Here is an 18,372-nt window from a genome sequence, read left to right as displayed (position 1 = left end):
GGCCTCACCAAGGCCCTGTACAACTGTAGCAACACCTTCCTGCCCCTGTACTCAAATCCCCTCGCTATGAAGGCCAACATGCCATTTGCTTTCCTAACCGCCTGCTGTACCTGCATGCCAACCTTCAATGACTGATGTACCATGACACCCAGGTCTCGTTGCACCTCCCCTTTTCCTAATCTGTCACCATTCAGATAATAGTCTGTCTCTCTGTTTTTACCACCAAAGTGGATAACCTCACATTTATCCACATTATACTTCATCTGCCATGCATTTGCCCACTCAGCTAACCTATCCAAGTCACTCTGCAGCCTCATAGCATCCTCCTCGCAGCTCACACTGCCACCCAACTTAGTGTCATCTGCAAATTTGGAGATACTACATTTAATCCCCTCGTCTAAATCATTAATGTACAGTGTAAACAGCTGGGGCCCCAGCACAGAACCTTGCGGTACCCCACTAGTCACTGCCTGCCATTCTGAAAAGTACCCATTTACTCCTACTCTTTGCTTCCTGTCTGACAACCAGTTCTCAATCCATGTCAGCACACTACCCCCAATCCCATGTGCTTTAACTTTGCACATTAATCTCTTGTGTGGGACCTTGTCGAAAGCCTTCTGAAAGTCCAAATATACCACATCAACTGGTTCTCCCTTGTCCACTCTACTGGAAACATCTTCAAAAAATTCCAGAAGATTTGTCAAGCATGATTTCCCTTTCACAAATCCATGCTGACTTGGACCTATCATGTCACCTCTTTCCAAATGCGCTGCTATGACATCCTTAATAATTGATTCCATCATTTTACCCACTACTGAGGTCAGGCTGACCGGTCTATAATTCCCTGTTTTCTCTCTCCCTCCTTTTTTAAAAAGTGGGGTTACATTGGCTACCCTCCACTCGATAGGAACTGATCCAGAGTCAATGGAATGCTGGAAAATGACTGTTAATGCATCCGCTATTTCCAAGGCCACCTCCTTAAGTACTCTGGGATGCAGTCCATCAGGCCCTGGGGATTTATCAGCCTTCAATCCCATCAATTTCCCCAACACAATTTCCCGACTAATAAAGATTTCCCTCAGTTCCTCCTCCTTACTAGACCCTCTGACCCCTTTTATATCCGGAAGGTTGTTTGTGTCCTCCTTAGTGAATACCGAACCAAAGTACTTGTTCAATTGGTCTGCCATTTCTTTGTTCCCTGTTATGACTTCCCCTGATTCTGACTGCAGGGGACCTACGTTTGTCTTTACTAACCTTTTTCTCTTTACATATCTATAGAAACTTTTGCAATCCATCTTAATGTTCCCTGCAAGCTTCTTCTCATACTCCATTTTCCCTGCCCTAATCAAACCCTTTGTCCTCCTTTGCTGAGTTCGAAATTTCTCACAGTCCCCGGGTTCGCTGCTATTTCTGGCCAATTTGTATGCCACTTCCTTGGCTTTAATACTATCCCTGATTTCCCTTGATAGCCACGGTTGAGCCACCTTCCCTTTTTTATTTTTACGCCAGACAGGAATGTACAATTGTTGTAGTTCATCCATGCGACCTCTAAATGTCTGCCATTGCCCATCCACAGTCAACCCCTTAAGTATCATTCGCCATTTTAAGAACATTCACCCCTCGAGCCTGTTCCTCCATTCAATGAGATCATGGCTGATCTGTGATCTAACTCCATACACCTACCTTTAGCCCATATCCCTTAATACTTTTGGTTAACAAAAAGCTATCAATTTCAGATTAAAAAATAACAATTGATCTAGCATCTAGTTTGCTGAAAAGAATTCCAAACTTTTACCACCTTTTGTGTGTAGAAGTGTTTCCTAATTTCACTCCTGAAAACGTTACTATTTTGTTGGTAACTTTTAAAAGCATTATCAATAACTTTTGTCCACATAGTCTTGGACCTCCTGTTACCAGAGACCAGCTGTCAACAGGCCTGCCTGGCTCAGCAGAACATTCCATGAAGCGTATCGTGGTGACGCCATCAGTGGGAGCGTGACGCGTCAGGGTCAGGAAGTTGGGGTAAACAAGCTCGAGCGGCGATTGATGGCTGTGGTCGAGGGACGTTATTTTAAAGCGCAGCTCAAATAAACGAGTTTCTGGTGCTGTCGGCGGCCGAGGACCTTGGTAGTGACGGTGCCGTCCGTTCAGTTTGTGTGGCAGACCTGTCCTGGCTTTGATGTGGTGAGTGTGGGGACGCAGTTTGCTGTAAGTACCGGCCCGCCCAGAGCTGGCCCTGGCTGGTAACCGTCACTCAGCATAGCGCACGCTCAGTCCGCCCGCCCGCTGATCAGCAGCTTTCGGGAACAACTGCGCTTCATGTCCTGCAATAAAAACAGAAAATGCTGGCAATCTCAGCGGGTCCGCCAGCATCTATGGAGAGAAAAACAGAGTTAACAAAATCTCAGGGACCCGCTGAGATTTCCAGCATTTTCTGTTTTTATTTCAGATTCCAACATTCGCAGTATTTTGCTTTTGTATTAGCGCTGCATGTCTTATTTGGGAAGTTAATGGTATTTTCGTTTTTCGAAATAGTTGCAGGTAATCTGCCTGTGATGACTGGAAATGCAGGTCAAAAATAGCAACGTATACGATCTGTTGTACTATCGGCGCAACACAAAATTGATTTAAATCATAGGTAGTTCCTTGGAATCGAGGAAGACTTGCTTCCACTCTTAAAATGAGTTCTTACGTGGCTGTACAGTCCAATACGAGAACCACAGTCTCTGTCACAGGTGGGACAGATAGTCGTTGAGGGAAGGGGTGGGTGGGACAGGTTTGCCACACGCTCTTTCTGCTGCCTGCACTTGATTTCTGCATGCTCTCGCCGATGAGACTCGAGTTGCTCAACGCCCTCTCGGATGCACTTCCTCCACTTGGGGCGGTCTTTGGCCAGTGACTCCCAGATGTCGGTGGGGATGTTGCACTTTATCAGGGAGGTTTTGAGGGTGGCCTTGTAATGTTTCCTCTGCCCACCTTTGGCTCGTTTGCCGTGAAACAGTTTCGAGTAGAGCGCTTGCTTTGGGAGTCTCGTGTCTGGCATGTGGACTGTGTGGCCTGCCCAGCTGAGCTGATCAAGGTTAGTCCGTGCTGGGGATGTTGGCCTGGTCGAGGACGCTAATGTTGGTGCGTCTGCCCTCCCAGGGGATTTGTAGGATCTTGCAGAGACATAATTGGTGGTATTTCTCCAGCGACTTGAGGTGTGTACTGTACAAGGTCCACATGTCTGAGCCTTACAGGAGTAAGATGGCCGCCGGGGTGGTAGCTCCCTAAGGAGCTCCCCTGCTAAACGACTCCCATCTACCATCCGGCAGTTTTCCACCCTCCACTGTCTAAACTTCCCCTAGCCCTAATAGACCCTAATAGGAGGTGCATTCACTGATTTAAATACAGTAAAGGCGAATTAGTGACGTTACATCATCATCATAGACAGTCCATCGGAGTCGAGGATAAACATAAGAACATAAGAATTAAGAACGGGGAGTAGGCCATCTAGCCCCTTGAGCCTGCTCCGCCATTCAAAAAGATCATGGCTGATCTGACCGTGGACTCAGCTCCACTTACCCGCCCGCTCCCCGTAACCCTTAATTCCCTTATTGGTTAAAAATCTATCTATCTGTGATTTGAATACATTCAATGAGCTAGCCTCAACTGCTTCCTTGGGCAGAGAATTCCACAGATTCACAACCCTCTGGGAGAAGAAATTCCTTCTCAACTCGGTTTTAAATTGGCTCCCCGTTATTTTGAGGCTGTGCCCCCTAGTTCTAGTCTCCCCGACCAGTGGAAACAACCTCTCTGCCTCTATCTTGTCTATCCCCTTCATTATTTTAAATGTTACTATAAGATCACCCCTCATCCTTCTGAACTCCAACGAGTAAAGACTCAATCTATCATCATAAGGTAACCCCCCTCATCTCTGGAATCAGCCTATTGAATCGTCTCTGTACCCCCTCCAAAGCCAGTGTGTAAGTAAGGTGGCCAAAACTGCACGCAGTACTCCAGGTGCGGCCTCACCAATACCCTATACAGTTGCAGCAGGACCTCCCTGCTTTTGTACTCCATCCCTCTCGCAATGAAGGCCAACATTCCATTCGCCTTCCTGATTACCTGCTGCACCTGCAAGCTAACTTTTTGGGTTTCATGCACAAGGACCTCCAGGTCCCTCTGCACTGCAGCATCTTGTAATTTCTCCCCATTCAAATAATATTCCCTTTTACTGTTTTTTTTTTTCCCCAAGGTGGATGACCTCACATTTTCCGACATTGTATTCCATCTGCCAAACCTTAGCCCATTCGCTTAACCTATCTAAATCTCTTTGCAGCCTCTCTCTGTCCTCTACACAACCTGCTTTCGCACTAATCTTTGTGTCATCTGCAAATTTTGTTACACTACACTCTGACCCCTCTTCCAGGTCATCTATGTATATTGTGACTTACTTCCACTCTAAAAGTGAGTTCTCAGGTGACTGAGGAGTCCAATATGGGACCTACAGTCTCTGTCACAGGTGGGGCAGAAAGTGGCTGAAGGAAAGGGTGGTTGAGGAGCCTGGGTTGACGCATGCTCCTTCCGCTATTTACGCTTGTTCTCGGCGATGGGACTCGAGGTGCTCAGCGCCCTCCTGGATGCTCTTCCTCCACTTTGGGCGGTCGTGGGCCAGGGATTCCCAGGAGTCGGTGGTGATGTTGCACTTTATCAAGGAGGCTTTAAGGGTGTCCTTGAAGCGTTTCCTCTGCCCACCTGGGCTCGCTTGCCGTGCCAAAGCTCCGTGTATCGGGCAAGCAGACGATGTGGCCTGTCCATCGGAGCTGATCATGCGGGGGATGTTGCACGCTCCAAGCTTTCTTCAGGGAAATGTATGCACTGATACTGTGATCAGCAAGGGTACAGATCGTAAATCTATTTAAATCTATTGAGCTGCGTTTATTTTAATGCATCAAAATTGACTAATTTTAAGTTGGAGTGAATGATCGTTGCTTTATAGGTCAGCACAAGTCTGTAATTTTTAAAAACGAATTCAATGTATGCGAAAGACACAAATTACACTGATTTTCACTAATCAAGTTAACCATTTTCATAAAATAAAAACACAAAATGCTGGCATCACTGAGCAGGCCAGCCAGCATCTGTGGCGAGGGAACTTAAGGTTAAAGTACACCTGTATCATAAGAACATAGAAAATGGGTGCAGGAGTAGGCCATTCGGCCCTTCGAGTCGGCACCACCATTCAATAAGATCATGGCTGATCACTCCCTCAGTACCCCTTTCCTGCTTTCTCTCCATACCCCTTGATCCCTTCAGCCGTAAGGGCCATATCTAACTCCCTCTTGAATATATCCAATGAACTGGCATCAACAACTCTCTGCGGCAGGGAATTCCACAGGTTCACAACTCTGAGTGAAGAAGTTTCTCCTCATCTCAGTCCTAAATGGCCTACCCCTTATCCTAAGACTGTGTTCCCTGCTTCTGGACTTCCCCAACATCGGGAACATTCTTCCTGCACCTAACCTGTCCAATCCTGTCAGAATTTTACATGTTTCTATGAGATCCCCTCTCATCCTTCTAAACTCCAGTGTATAAAGGCACAGTTGATCCAGTCTCTCCTCATACGTCAGTCCTGCCATCCCGGGAATCAGTCTGGTGAACCTTCGCTGCACTCCCTCAATAGCAATGGATTTCCTCAGATTAGGAGACCAAAACTGAACACAATATTCCAGGTGAGGCCTCACCAAGGCCCTGTACAACTGCAGTAAGACCTCCCTGCTCCTATACTCAAATCCCCTAGCTATGAAGGCCAACATGCCTTCTTCACCGCCTGCTGTACCTGTATGGCAACTTTCAATGACTGATGAACCATGACATCCAGGTCTCGTTGCATGTCCCCTTTTCCTAATCTGCTGCCATTCAGATAATATTCTGCCTTCATGTTTTTGCCCCCAGAATGGATAACCTCACATTTATCCACATTATACTGCATCTGCCATGCATTTGCTCATTCACCTAACCTGTCCAAGTCACCCTGCAGCCTCCGAGCGTCCCCCTCACAGCTCACACCGCCACCCAGTTTAGTGTCATCTGCAAACTTGCCGATATTACACTCAATTCCTTGATCCAAATCATTGATGTATATTGTAAAGAGCTGGGGTCCCAGCACTGAGCCCTGCAGCACTTCACAAGTCACTGCCTGCCATTTTGAAAAGGACCCGTTTATCCCGACTCTCTGCTTTCTGTCTGCCAACCAGTTCTCTATCCACGACAGTATATTACCCCAATACCATGTGCTTTGATTTTGCACACCAATCTCTTGTGAGGGACCTTGTCAAAAGCCTTTTGAAAGTCCAAATACACCACATCCACTGGTTCTCCCTTGTCCACTCTGCTAGTTACATCCTCAAAAAATTCAAGAAGATTCACCAAGCATGATTTCCCTTTCATAAATCCATGCTGACTTGGACCGATCCTGTCACTGCTTTCCAAATGCGCTGCTATTTCATCCTTAATAATTGATTCCAACATTTTCCCCACTACTGATGTCAGGCTAACCGGTCTATAATTACCCGTTTTCTTTCTCCCTCCCTTTTTAAAAAGTGGTGTTACATTAGCTACCCTCCAGTCCATAGGAACTGATCCAGAGTCGATAGACTGTTGGAAAATGATCACCAATGCATCCAGTATTTCTAGGGCCACTTCCTTAAATACTCTGGGATGCAGACTATCAGGCCCCGGGATTTATCGGCCTTCAATCCCATCAATTTCCCTAACACAATTTCCCGCCTAATAAGGATATCCTTCAGCTCCTCCTTCTCACTCGACACTCGGTCCCCTAGTACTTCCAGAAGGTTATTTGTGTCTTCTTTCGTGAAGACAGAACCAAAGTATTTGTTCAATTGGTCTGCCATTTCTTTGTTCCCCATTATAAATTCACCTGAATCCGACTGCAAGGGACCTATGTTTGTCTTCACTAATCTTTTTCTCTTCACATATCTATAGAAGCTTTTGCAGTCAGTTTTTATGTTCCCGGCAAGCTGCTTCTCGTACTCTATTTCCCCCCTCTTAATTAAACCCTTTGTCCTCCTCTGCTGAATTCTAAATTTCTCCCAGTCCTCAGGTTTGTTGCTTTTTCTGGCCAATTTATATGCCTCTTCCTTGGATTTACAGTATCCTTAATTTCCCTTGTTAGCCACAGTTGAGCCACCTTCCCCATTTTATTTTTACTCCAGACAGGGATGTACAATTGCTGAAGTTCATCCATATGATCGAGAAACATAGAAAATAGGTGCAGGAGTAGGCCATTCGGCCCTTCGAGCCTGCACCACCATTCAATGAGTTCTTGGCTGAACATGCAACTTCAGTACCCCATTCCTGCTTTCTCGCCATACCCACTGCCTATCCACCGTCAACCCTTTAAGTATCATTTGCCAGCCTATTCTAGCCAATTCACGTCTCAAACCATCGAAGTTACCTTTCCTTAAGTTCAGGACCCTAGTTTCTGAATGAACTGTGTCACTCTCCATCTTAATAAAAAAATTCTACCATGTTATGGTCACTCTTCCCCAAGGGGCCTCGCAGAACAAGATTGCTAATTAGTCCTTTCTCATTACACATCACCCAGTCTAGGATGGCCAGCTCCCTACTTAGTTCCTCGACATATTGGTCTAGAAAACCATCCCTAATACACTCCAGGAAATCCTCCTCCACCGCATTGCTACCAGTTTGATTAGCCCAATCAATATGTAGATTAAAGTCACCCATGATAACTGCTGTATCTCTATTGCATGCATCTCTAATTTCTTGTTTGATGCTGTCCCCAACCTTACTACTACTGTTTGGTGGTCTGTACACAACTCCCACTAGCGTTTTCTGCCCCTTGGTATTCCGTCGCTCCACCTATACAGATTCCACATCATCCAAGCTACTGTCCTTTCTTACTGTTGCATTAATTTCCTCTTTAACCAGCAATGTCACCCCGCCTCCTTTTCCTTTCTGTCTATACTTCCTAAATGTTGAATACCCCTGGATGTTGAGTTCCCAGCCTTGGTCACCCTGGAGCCATGTCTCCGTGATGCCAATTACATCATACCCGTTAACTGCTATCTGCACAGTTAATTCGTCCACCTTATTCCGAATATTCCTCGCATTGAGGCACAGAGCCTTCAGGATTGTCTTTCTAACATACTTTGCCTTTTTAGAATCTTGGTGTAATGTGGCCCTTTTTGCTTTTTGCCTTAGGTTTCTCTGCCCTCCACTTTTACTTTTCTTCTTTCTATCTTTTGCTTCTGCCCCCATTCTACTTCCCTCTGTCTCCCTGCATAGGTTCCCATCCCCCTGCCATATCAGTTTGACTCCTCCCCAACAGCACTAGCAAACATTCCCCCTAGGACATTGGTTCCAGTCCTGCATAAGAAATAGGAGTGGACTAGGCCATAAGGCCCCTCGAGCCTGCTCCGCCATTCAATAAGATCATGGCTGATCTGATCATGGACTCGGCTCCACTTCCCTGCCCGCTCTTCATAATCCCTTATCTCCTTATCATTTAAGAAACTGTTTCTTTCTGTCTTAAATTTATTTAATATCCCAGCTTCCACAGCTCTCTGAGGCAGTGAATTCCATAGATTCACAACCCTATGAGAGAAGAAATTTCTCCTCATCTCATTTCTAAATGGGCGGCCCCTTATTCTAAGATCATGCTCTCTAGTTCTAGTCCCCCCCGCCCCTCCCCCCGACCACCACCATCACCACCACCAGTGGAAACATCCTCTCTGCATCCACCTTGTCAAGCTCCCTCATAATATACGTTTCTATAAGATCACCTCTCATTCTTCTGAATTCCAATGAGTCGAGGCCCAAACTACTCAACCTTTCCTCATAAGTCAACACCCTCATCCCCGGGATCAACCTATTGAACCTTCTCTGAACTGCCTCCACAGCAAGTATATCCCTTCGTAAATATGGAAACCAAAACTGCGCTCAGTATTCCAGGTGTGGCCTCACCAATACCCTGTACACCTGTAACAAGACTTTCCTGCTTTTATATTCCATCCCCGTTGCAATAAAGGCCAAGATACCATTGGCCTTCCTGATCACTTGCTGCACTTGCATACTATCCTTTTGTGTTTCATGCACAAGTACCCCCAGGTTCTGCTGTACTGCAGCACTTTGCAATCTTTGCAATAATGGAGGGTAGCACAACAGCATGACACATTGGGAATCCAATATGTTGCCCCATAGGATAGTTAGATACAGTTTTGTGCCCATGATTTCACAGATACTGAATTTTACATCTCTGCTATGTAGTAGCTAAGTGGAGACATCGATTAAGGCCAAGTGCATCTACCTCATAAGGTTTGAATGCATTATATGAATTTTGTTTTTCAAAAATTGTCAGTCATTGGGAATAAGAAGTCTGAACTTGAAGTTGCTGTGATAACAAAGAACTACAGTGGAGTGAAAATCTTAAAAACATGGCTGACCCTACAAGATGGAAATAACTCCATCATCATCATCATCATCATCATCATAGGCAGTCCCTTGGAATCGAGGAGGACTTGCTTCCACTCCCAAAGTGAGTTCTTTGATGGCTGAACAGTCCAATACGAGAGCCACGGACCCTGTTACAGGTGGGGCAGACATTCGTCGAGGGAAGGGGTCGGTGGGGCAGGTTTGCCACGCGCTCCTTCCGCTGCCTGCGTTTGGCCTCTTCATGCTCTCTGTGTTGACACCCAAAGAGCTCTTCGCCCTCCCGGATGCACTTTCTCCACCTCGGGCTGTCTTCGGCCAGGGTCTCCCAGGTGTTAGTGGTGATGTTGCACTTTACCAGGGAGCTTTGAGGGTGTCCTTATAACGTTTCTGCTGTCCTCCTTTGGCTCGTTAACCATGAAAGAGCTCCGCATAAAGCATTTGCTGAGGGAGTCTCGTATCTGGCATGCGAACTATGTGGCTTGCCCAGCAAAGGTGATCGAGTGTGGTCAGTGCTTCAATACTGGGGATGTTAGCCTGGTCGAGGACACTGATGTTGGTGCGCCTGACCTCCCAGGGGATTTGCAGGATCTTGCGGAGACATCGTTGGTGATGTGTCTCCAGCGACTTGATGTGCCTTCTATACATCGTCCATGCCTCAGATCCATACAGGAGGGCGGGTATTACTACAGCCCTGTAGACCATGAGCACTGCCCTCCAATCATCAAGATCCACGGCGCGGCCCTGGACAACATGGACCATTTCCCATATCTCGGGAGCCTCAACAAAGGCAGACATTGATGCGGAAATTCAGCATCACCTCTAGTGCGCCAGTGCAGCTTTCGGCCGTCTTGAGGAAAAGAGTGTTTGAAGACCAGGACCTCAAATCTACCACCAAGGAAATAACTAGAACATACAAGAAGAGTGTGAAGTGTTCAGGCAGTGACATCTGTGAGGTTAAAGAAGTTGAACCAATCCATTTGGGAAGCTGCATAATGAACTACTGTAGTTAAATATTTTTAACTGAAAAAAGTCTTGTTTTTCGGAACTATTTGAAGAAAAGTTACTGAGCAGGAAGTACTAGAAGTTAAAGGAAAATGTTCCACCTGTTAAACCAACTGAATAGTATTGAAACGTATCCTGAGAGATGAGTCACATTGCACATGCTTAGACTGGACGATCCAAATTCAGCTCACAGCATCATAGCTCTGAGCAAAAATATCTTCAAGCTCAGGCTGTTGGAAGAGATTGAGGCCTTCAAATAAAAATTTTAATGAACACATTAAAAGTATTGGAAAAAGTTGATGGATGATTTTAACAATGTTATTGTGAAATGTAACTTTTTAAAAGTTTTATTTGAACCTTTATTTTGAACAAAAGAAATTTCAGGTACTGAAACAAAATGGAAGATTAAAAAGAAAAAGTGAGTATTTTGAGCGAATTGTGGGAACGTAGAGGCCAGATTGCACAAAGTTACAAGCTTGCAAGGCCATGGGTGATTGTCTTGAGTTTGAAAAACAAAACTTGCATTTATTGAAGAAATTGATAAAGGGAAAATAGAATGAGAGTAAACTAGCGAGAGATATAAAACTGACTGTAAAAGCTTCAACAGGTATGTAAAAAGGAAACGATTAGCGAAAATAAATGTGGGTCCCTTACAGGCTGAGAAGGGAGAAATTATAGTGGGAAAATAAGGAAATGGCAGAGAAATTAAACAAATACTTTGTGTCTGTCTTTGCGGAAGAAAATGCAAAAAGCTTGCTGGAAATAGTGGAGAACCAAGGGTCTAGTGGGAATGAGGAACTGAAAGAAATTAGTATTCGTGAAATTAATGGGACTGAAAACTGATAAATCCCCTGGACCTGATGGCCTACATCGTAGGGTTTTGCGAGGGCTATAGAAATAGTGGATGCATTGGTTGTCACCTTCCCAAATTCCATAGATTCTAGAATGGTTCCCGTGGATTGGAAGGTAGCAAAACCCCACTATTTAAGAAAGGAGGGAGAGAGAAAGCGGGGTCTACAGACTAGTTAGCCTGAAATCAGTAGTAGGAAAAATGCTCAAATCTATTATTTAAGGACGTGGTAACAGGGCACTTAGAAAATAATAATAGGATTGGACTGAGTCAACATGGATATATGAAAGGGAAATCATGTTTGACAAATCTGTTGAAGTATTTTGAAGTTGCAACTAGCAGAATAGATAAAGGGGAACCAGTGGATGTGGTGTATTTGGATTTTCAGAAGGCATTCAAGAAAGTGCCACACAAGAGGTTATTAATCAAAATTAGGGCTCATGGGATTGGAGGTAATATACTAGCATGGATTGAGGATTGGTTAACGGACAGTAAATAGTTGGAATAAACTGGTCATTTTCAGGTTGGCAGGCTGTAACTAGTGGTGCACCGCAAGGATCGGTGCTTGGGTCTCAGCTATTCACAACATATATCAATGATTTGGATGAAGGGAGAAAATTTAATATATCCAAGTTGCCTGATGATACAAAGCTTGATACACAGCTAGGTGGGAATGTAAGTTGTGAGGAGGATGCAAAGAGGTTTCAAGGGGATATAGACAGGCTAAGTGAGTGGGCAAGAACATGGCAGATAGAATAATAATGTGGAGAAATGTGAAGTTACCCACTTTGGTAGGGAAAATAGAAAAGCAGAGTATTTTTTTTAAATGGTGGGAGATTGGGAAATGTTGGTGTTCAGAGGGACCTGGCTGTCCTTGTACACGAATCACTGAAAGTTAACATGCAGGTACAGCAAGCAATTAAGAAAGCAAATAATATGTTGGCCTTTATTACAATAGGATTTGAGTATAAGAGTAAAGATGTCTTACTGCAATTATATAGGGCCCTGGTGAAACCACACCTGGAGCATTGTGTACAGTTTTGGTCTCCTTACCTAAGGAAGGATATCCTTGCCATAGAGGGAGTGCAATGAAGGTTCATCTGACTGATTCCTGGGATGGGGAGATTGTCCTGTGAGCAAAGATTGAGTAGATTAGGCCTATAATCTCTGGAATTTAGAAGAATGAGGGGTGATCTCATTGAAACGTACACAATTCTTAATGGCTTGGACAGGATAGATGCAGGGAGCATGTTTCCCCTGGCTGGGGAGTCTAGAACCAGGGGTCACAGTCTCAGAATAAGGGGTCAGCTATTTAGGATTGAGGTAAGGAGGAATTTCTTCCCTCAAAGGGTTGTGAATCTTTGGAATTCTCTGCACAGGAGTGCTGTGGAAGCTCAGCCATTGAGCATATTCACTTCAGAGATTGATATTTGCATCTGAAGGGAATCAAAAGATATAGGGATAGTGTGGGCAAGTGGACTTGAGGTACAGGCTAGGTGAGTGGGCAAATGCATGGCAGATGCAGTATAATGTGGATAAATGTGAGGTTATCCATTTTGGGGGCAAAAACACGAAGGCAGAATATTATTTGAATGGCGGCAGATTAGGAAAAGGAGAGGTGCAACGAGACCTGGCTGTCATGGTTCATCAGTCACTGAAAGTGGGCACGCAGGTACAGCAGGTGGTGAAGAAGGCAAATGGTATGTTGGCCTTCATACCTAGGGGATTTGAATATAGAAGCAGGGAGGTCTTACTGCAGTTGTACAGGGCCTTAGTGAGGCCTCACCTGGAATATTGTGTTCAGTTTTGGTCTCCTAATCTGAGGAAGGACGTTCTTGCTATTGAGGGAGTGCAGCAAAGGTTCACCAGACTGATTCCAGGGATGGCTGGGATGTCATATGAGGAGAGACTGGATCAACTGGGCCTTTATTCACTGGAGTTTAGAAGGATGAGAGGGGATCTCATAGAAACATATAAGATTCTGACGGGACTGGACAGGTTAGATGCGGGAAGAATGTTCCCGATGTTGGGAAAGTCCAGAACCAGGGGACACAGTCTTAGGATAAGGGGGAGGCCATTTAGGACTGAGATGAGGAGAAACTTCTTCACTCAGAGTTGTTAACCTGTGGAATTCCCTGCCGCAGAGAGTTGTTGATGCCAGTTCACTGGATATATTCAAGAGGGAGTTAGATATGGCTCTTACGGTGAAGGGGATCAAGGGGTATGGAGAGAAAGCAGGAAAGGGGTACTGAAGGAATGATCAGCCATGATCTTATTGAATGGCGGTGGAGGCTCGAAGGGCCAAATGGCCTACTCCTGCACCTATTTTTCTATGTTTCTAGAAGATCAACCATGGTCTCATTGAATGGCAGAGCAGGCTAGAGGGGCCAAATGGCCCACTCCTGCTCCTATTTTTTATGTTCTTATGTTTATATAGCGCCTTTAAAGTAGTAAAACGTACCGAGGCACTTCGCAGGAATGTTGTCAAACAAAAGTTGACACAGCTACATAAGGAAATATTAGGATATAAATCCAAAAGATTGATTATAGAGGTAGATTTTAAAGAAAATCTTAAAGGAGGAGAGAGGGGCAGCGAGGCTTAGGGAGGGAATTCTAAAGCATAGGGTCCAGGCAGCTGAAGGCACAACCGCCATTATAGAGCGATTAAAATCGGGGATGCTCAAGAAGCCAGAATTGGATGCACGCAGAGATCTCAGCGTTGTAGGGCTGGAGGAGGTTGCAGAGATAAGGGGTCCAAGTTTCGAGCCGCGCCGAGAACGGCGCAGTCCCGACCTGGACGCCCGTTTTTTGCGCCACAAAGTGCGCCTAAAAAAAACCTCCGTATTCTCCACCTCCCTGCAGGTCCTCTGGCCCTCGGCGCAGTGCAGCAGGAGCTGTAGGAGGCGGAGCTAGGACCCTGCGCCGCAAACAGTGCCGGGAGCTCTGCACATGCGCGCGATAGTGGGCACGCAAGTGCAGTAGCTCCAGGCACCCGAAATTGTGGGAGGGGCCCGAAGCACGCAGCCCCTAACCCTGGCCGAATGGCCTCACTGGGGCTGCGTGAATAAGGCTCCTCCCACGCCCAGCTCCTGCTTCCTCCCGACCCGACTCGACTCCGGCTTCCCGCCCCCCACCCCCGCCACCGGACCGGACCCGACACCTGCTCCCCCCCCCCTCCCCCGCCTCCGGACTGGATCCGACCTGACCTCCCTCTCACTCCCTCCCTCCCCCCCGATCCGAACCGAACCTCCCTCCCACCACCCAACCGACGCGACCCAACGCCACCGACCTGTAAATCTGGTGCTGGGGACGGGCCCGGCCCGTTCAGCCTCCCTCACCCTTCTCCTTCCGCCCCCTTCTCCTTCCCCCCCCCCCACCCCTCCCAATCTCCTTCCACACCCCCCCCAAATCTCCTTCCCACCCACCGCCCCCCAAATCTCCTTCCCACCCACCCCCCCTCAAATCTCCTTCTCACCCACCCCCCCCCCCCCAAATCTCCTTCCCACCCCACCCCCCCCCCCCAATCTCCTTCCCGCCCCCCCCGATCTCCTTCCCGCCCCCCCCGATCTCCTTCCCGCCCCCCCCGATCTCCTTCCCGCCCCCCCCGATCTCCTTCCCGCCCCCCCCGATCTCCTTCCCGCCCCCCCCGATCTCCTTCCCGCCCCCCCCGATCTCCTTCCCGCCCCCCCCGATCTCCTTCCCGCCCCCCCGATCTCCTTCCCGCCCCCCCCGATCTCCTTCCCGCCCCCCCCGATCTCCTTCCCGCCCCCCCCGATCTCCTTCCCGCCCCCCCCGATCTCCTTCCCGCCCCCCCCGATCTCCTTCCCGCCCCCCCCGATCTCCTTCCCGCCCCCCCCGATCTCCTTCCCGCCCCCCCCGATCTCCTTCCCGCCCCCCCCGATCTCCTTCCCGCCCCCCCCGATCTCCTTCCCGCCCCCCCCGATCTCCTTCCCGCCCCCCCCGATCTCCTTCCCGCCCCCCCCGATCTCCTTCCCGCCCCCCCCGATCTCCTTCCCGCCCCCCCCGATCTCCTTCCCGCCCCCCCCGATCTCCTTCCCGCCCCCCCCGATCTCCTTCCCGCCCCCCCCGATCTCCTTCCCGCCCCCCCCGATCTCCTTCCCGCCCCCCCCGATCTCCTTCCCGCCCCCCCCGATCTCCTTCCCGCCCCCCCCGATCTCCTTCCCGCCCCCCCCGATCTCCTTCCCGCCCCCCCCGATCTCCTTCCCGCCCCCCCCGATCTCCTTCCCGCCCCCCCCGATCTCCTTCCCGCCCCCCCCGATCTCCTTCCCGCCCCCCCCGATCTCCTTCCCGCCCCCCCCGATCTCCTTCCCGCCCCCCCCGATCTCCTTCCCGCCCCCCCCGATCTCCTTCCCGCCCCCCCCGATCTCCTTCCCGCCCCCCCCGATCTCCTTCCCGCCCCCCCCGATCTCCTTCCCGCCCCCCCCGATCTCCTTCCCGCCCCCCCCGATCTCCTTCCCGCCCCCCCCGATCTCCTTCCCGCCCCCCCCGATCTCCTTCCCGCCCCCCCCGATCTCCTTCCCGCCCCCCCCGATCTCCTTCCCGCCCCCCCCGATCTCCTTCCCGCCCCCCCCGATCTCCTTCCCGCCCCCCCCGATCTCCTTCCCGCCCCCCCCGATCTCCTTCCCGCCCCCCCCGATCTCCTTCCCGCCCCCCCCGATCTCCTTCCCGCCCCCCCCGATCTCCTTCCCGCCCCCCCCGATCTCCTTCCCGCCCCCCCCGATCTCCTTCCCGCCCCCCCCGATCTCCTTCCCGCCCCCCCCGATCTCCTTCCCGCCCCCCCCGATCTCCTTCCCGCCCCCCCCGATCTCCTTCCCGCCCCCCCCGATCTCCTTCCCGCCCCCCCCGATCTCCTTCCCGCCCCCCCCGATCTCCTTCCCGCCCCCCCCGATCTCCTTCCCGCCCCCCCCGATCTCCTTCCCGCCCCCCCCGATCTCCTTCCCGCCCCCCCCGATCTCCTTCCCGCCCCCCCCGATCTCCTTCCCGCCCCCCCCGATCTCCTTCCCGCCCCCCCCGATCTCCTTCCCGCCCCCCCCGATCTCCTTCCCGCCCCCCCCGATCTCCTTCCCGCCCCCCCCGATCTCCTTCCCGCCCCCCCCGATCTCCTTCCCGCCCCCCCCGATCTCCTTCCCGCCCCCCCCGATCTCCTTCCCGCCCCCCCCGATCTCCTTCCCGCCCCCCCCGATCTCCTTCCCGCCCCCCCCGATCTCCTTCCCGCCCCCCCCGATCTCCTTCCCGCCCCCCCCGATCTCCTTCCCGCCCCCCCCGATCTCCTTCCCGCCCCCCCCGATCTCCTTCCCGCCCCCCCCGATCTCCTTCCCGCCCCCCCCGATCTCCTTCCCGCCCCCCCCGATCTCCTTCCCGCCCCCCCCGATCTCCTTCCCGCCCCCCCCGATCTCCTTCCCGCCCCCCCCGATCTCCTTCCCGCCCCCCCCGATCTCCTTCCCGCCCCCCCCGATCTCCTTCCCGCCCCCCCCGATCTCCTTCCCGCCCCCCCCGATCTCCTTCCCGCCCCCCCCGATCTCCTTCCCGCCCCCCCCGATCTCCTTCCCGCCCCCCCCGATCTCCTTCCCGCCCCCCCCGATCTCCTTCCCGCCCCCCCCGATCTCCTTCCCGCCCCCCCCGATCTCCTTCCCGCCCCCCCCGATCTCCTTCCCGCCCCCCCCGATCTCCTTCCCGCCCCCCCCGATCTCCTTCCCGCCCCCCCCGATCTCCTTCCCGCCCCCCCCGATCTCCTTCCCGCCCCCCCCGATCTCCTTCCCGCCCCCCCCGATCTCCTTCCCGCCCCCCCCGATCTCCTTCCCGCCCCCCCCGATCTCCTTCCCGCCCCCCCCGATCTCCTTCCCGCCCCCCCCGATCTCCTTCCCGCCCCCCCCGATCTCCTTCCCGCCCCCCCCGATCTCCTTCCCGCCCCCCCCGATCTCCTTCCCGCCCCCCCCGATCTCCTTCCCGCCCCCCCCGATCTCCTTCCCGCCCCCCCCGATCTCCTTCCCGCCCCCCCCGATCTCCTTCCCGCCCCCCCCGATCTCCTTCCCGCCCCCCCCGATCTCCTTCCCGCCCCCCCCGATCTCCTTCCCGCCCCCCCCGATCTCCTTCCCGCCCCCCCCGATCTCCTTCCCGCCCCCCCCGATCTCCTTCCCGCCCCCCCCGATCTCCTTCCCGCCCCCCCCGATCTCCTTCCCGCCCCCCCCGATCTCCTTCCCGCCCCCCCCGATCTCCTTCCCGCCCCCCCCGATCTCCTTCCCGCCCCCCCCGATCTCCTTCCCGCCCCCCCCGATCTCCTTCCCGCCCCCCCCGATCTCCTTCCCGCCCCCCCCGATCTCCTTCCCGCCCCCCCCGATCTCCTTCCCGCCCCCCCCGATCTCCTTCCCGCCCCCCCCGATCTCCTTCCCGCCCCCCCCGATCTCCTTCCCGCCCCCCCCGATCTCCTTCCCGCCCCCCCCGATCTCCTTCCCGCCCCCCCCGATCTCCTTCCCGCCCCCCCCGATCTCCTTCCCGCCCCCCCCGATCTCCTTCCCGCCCCCCCCGATCTCCTTCCCGCCCCCCCCGATCTCCTTCCCGCCCCCCCCGATCTCCTTCCCGCCCCCCCCGATCTCCTTCCCGCCCCCCCCGATCTCCTTCCCGCCCCCCCCGATCTCCTTCCCGCCCCCCCCGATCTCCTTCCCGCCCCCCCCGATCTCCTTCCCGCCCCCCCCGATCTCCTTCCCGCCCCCCCCGATCTCCTTCCCGCCCCCCCCGATCTCCTTCCCGCCCCCCCCGATCTCCTTCCCGCCCCCCCCGATCTCCTTCCCGCCCCCCCCGATCTCCTTCCCGCCCCCCCCGATCTCCTTCCCGCCCCCCCCGATCTCCTTCCCGCCCCCCCCGATCTCCTTCCCGCCCCCCCCGATCTCCTTCCCGCCCCCCCCGATCTCCTTCCCGCCCCCCCCGATCTCCTTCCCGCCCCCCCCGATCTCCTTCCCGCCCCCCCCGATCTCCTTCCCGCCCCCCCCGATCTCCTTCCCGCCCCCCCCGATCTCCTTCCCGCCCCCCCCGATCTCCTTCCCGCC

At 52.1% G+C, this 18,372-nt stretch overlaps 1 protein-coding gene across 2 annotated transcripts in view; it reads left to right on the top strand.

Moving 5' to 3' along the window:
* Positions 1–1,997: 1,997 nt before the first annotated feature.
* The window catches only part of umad1 (UBAP1-MVB12-associated (UMA) domain containing 1), a 259,202-nt gene continuing 242,827 nt past the window's right edge, over positions 1,998–18,372 (top strand). The window contains exon 1 of one of the 2 annotated variants that reach the window (XM_070881032.1): positions 1,998–2,184. The gene's annotated coding sequence lies outside the window, so the exon portion shown is untranslated. Of the gene's footprint in view, positions 2,209–18,372 lie in introns of both variants that reach the window. The other variant, XM_070881033.1, reaches the window with a different exon arrangement.

Source organism: Pristiophorus japonicus, chromosome 5 (assembly GCF_044704955.1).
Source record: "Pristiophorus japonicus isolate sPriJap1 chromosome 5, sPriJap1.hap1, whole genome shotgun sequence".
NCBI classification, from domain to species: domain Eukaryota; kingdom Metazoa; phylum Chordata; class Chondrichthyes; family Pristiophoridae; genus Pristiophorus; species Pristiophorus japonicus.
This window is presented reverse-complemented; position numbering and strand designations above follow the sequence as displayed.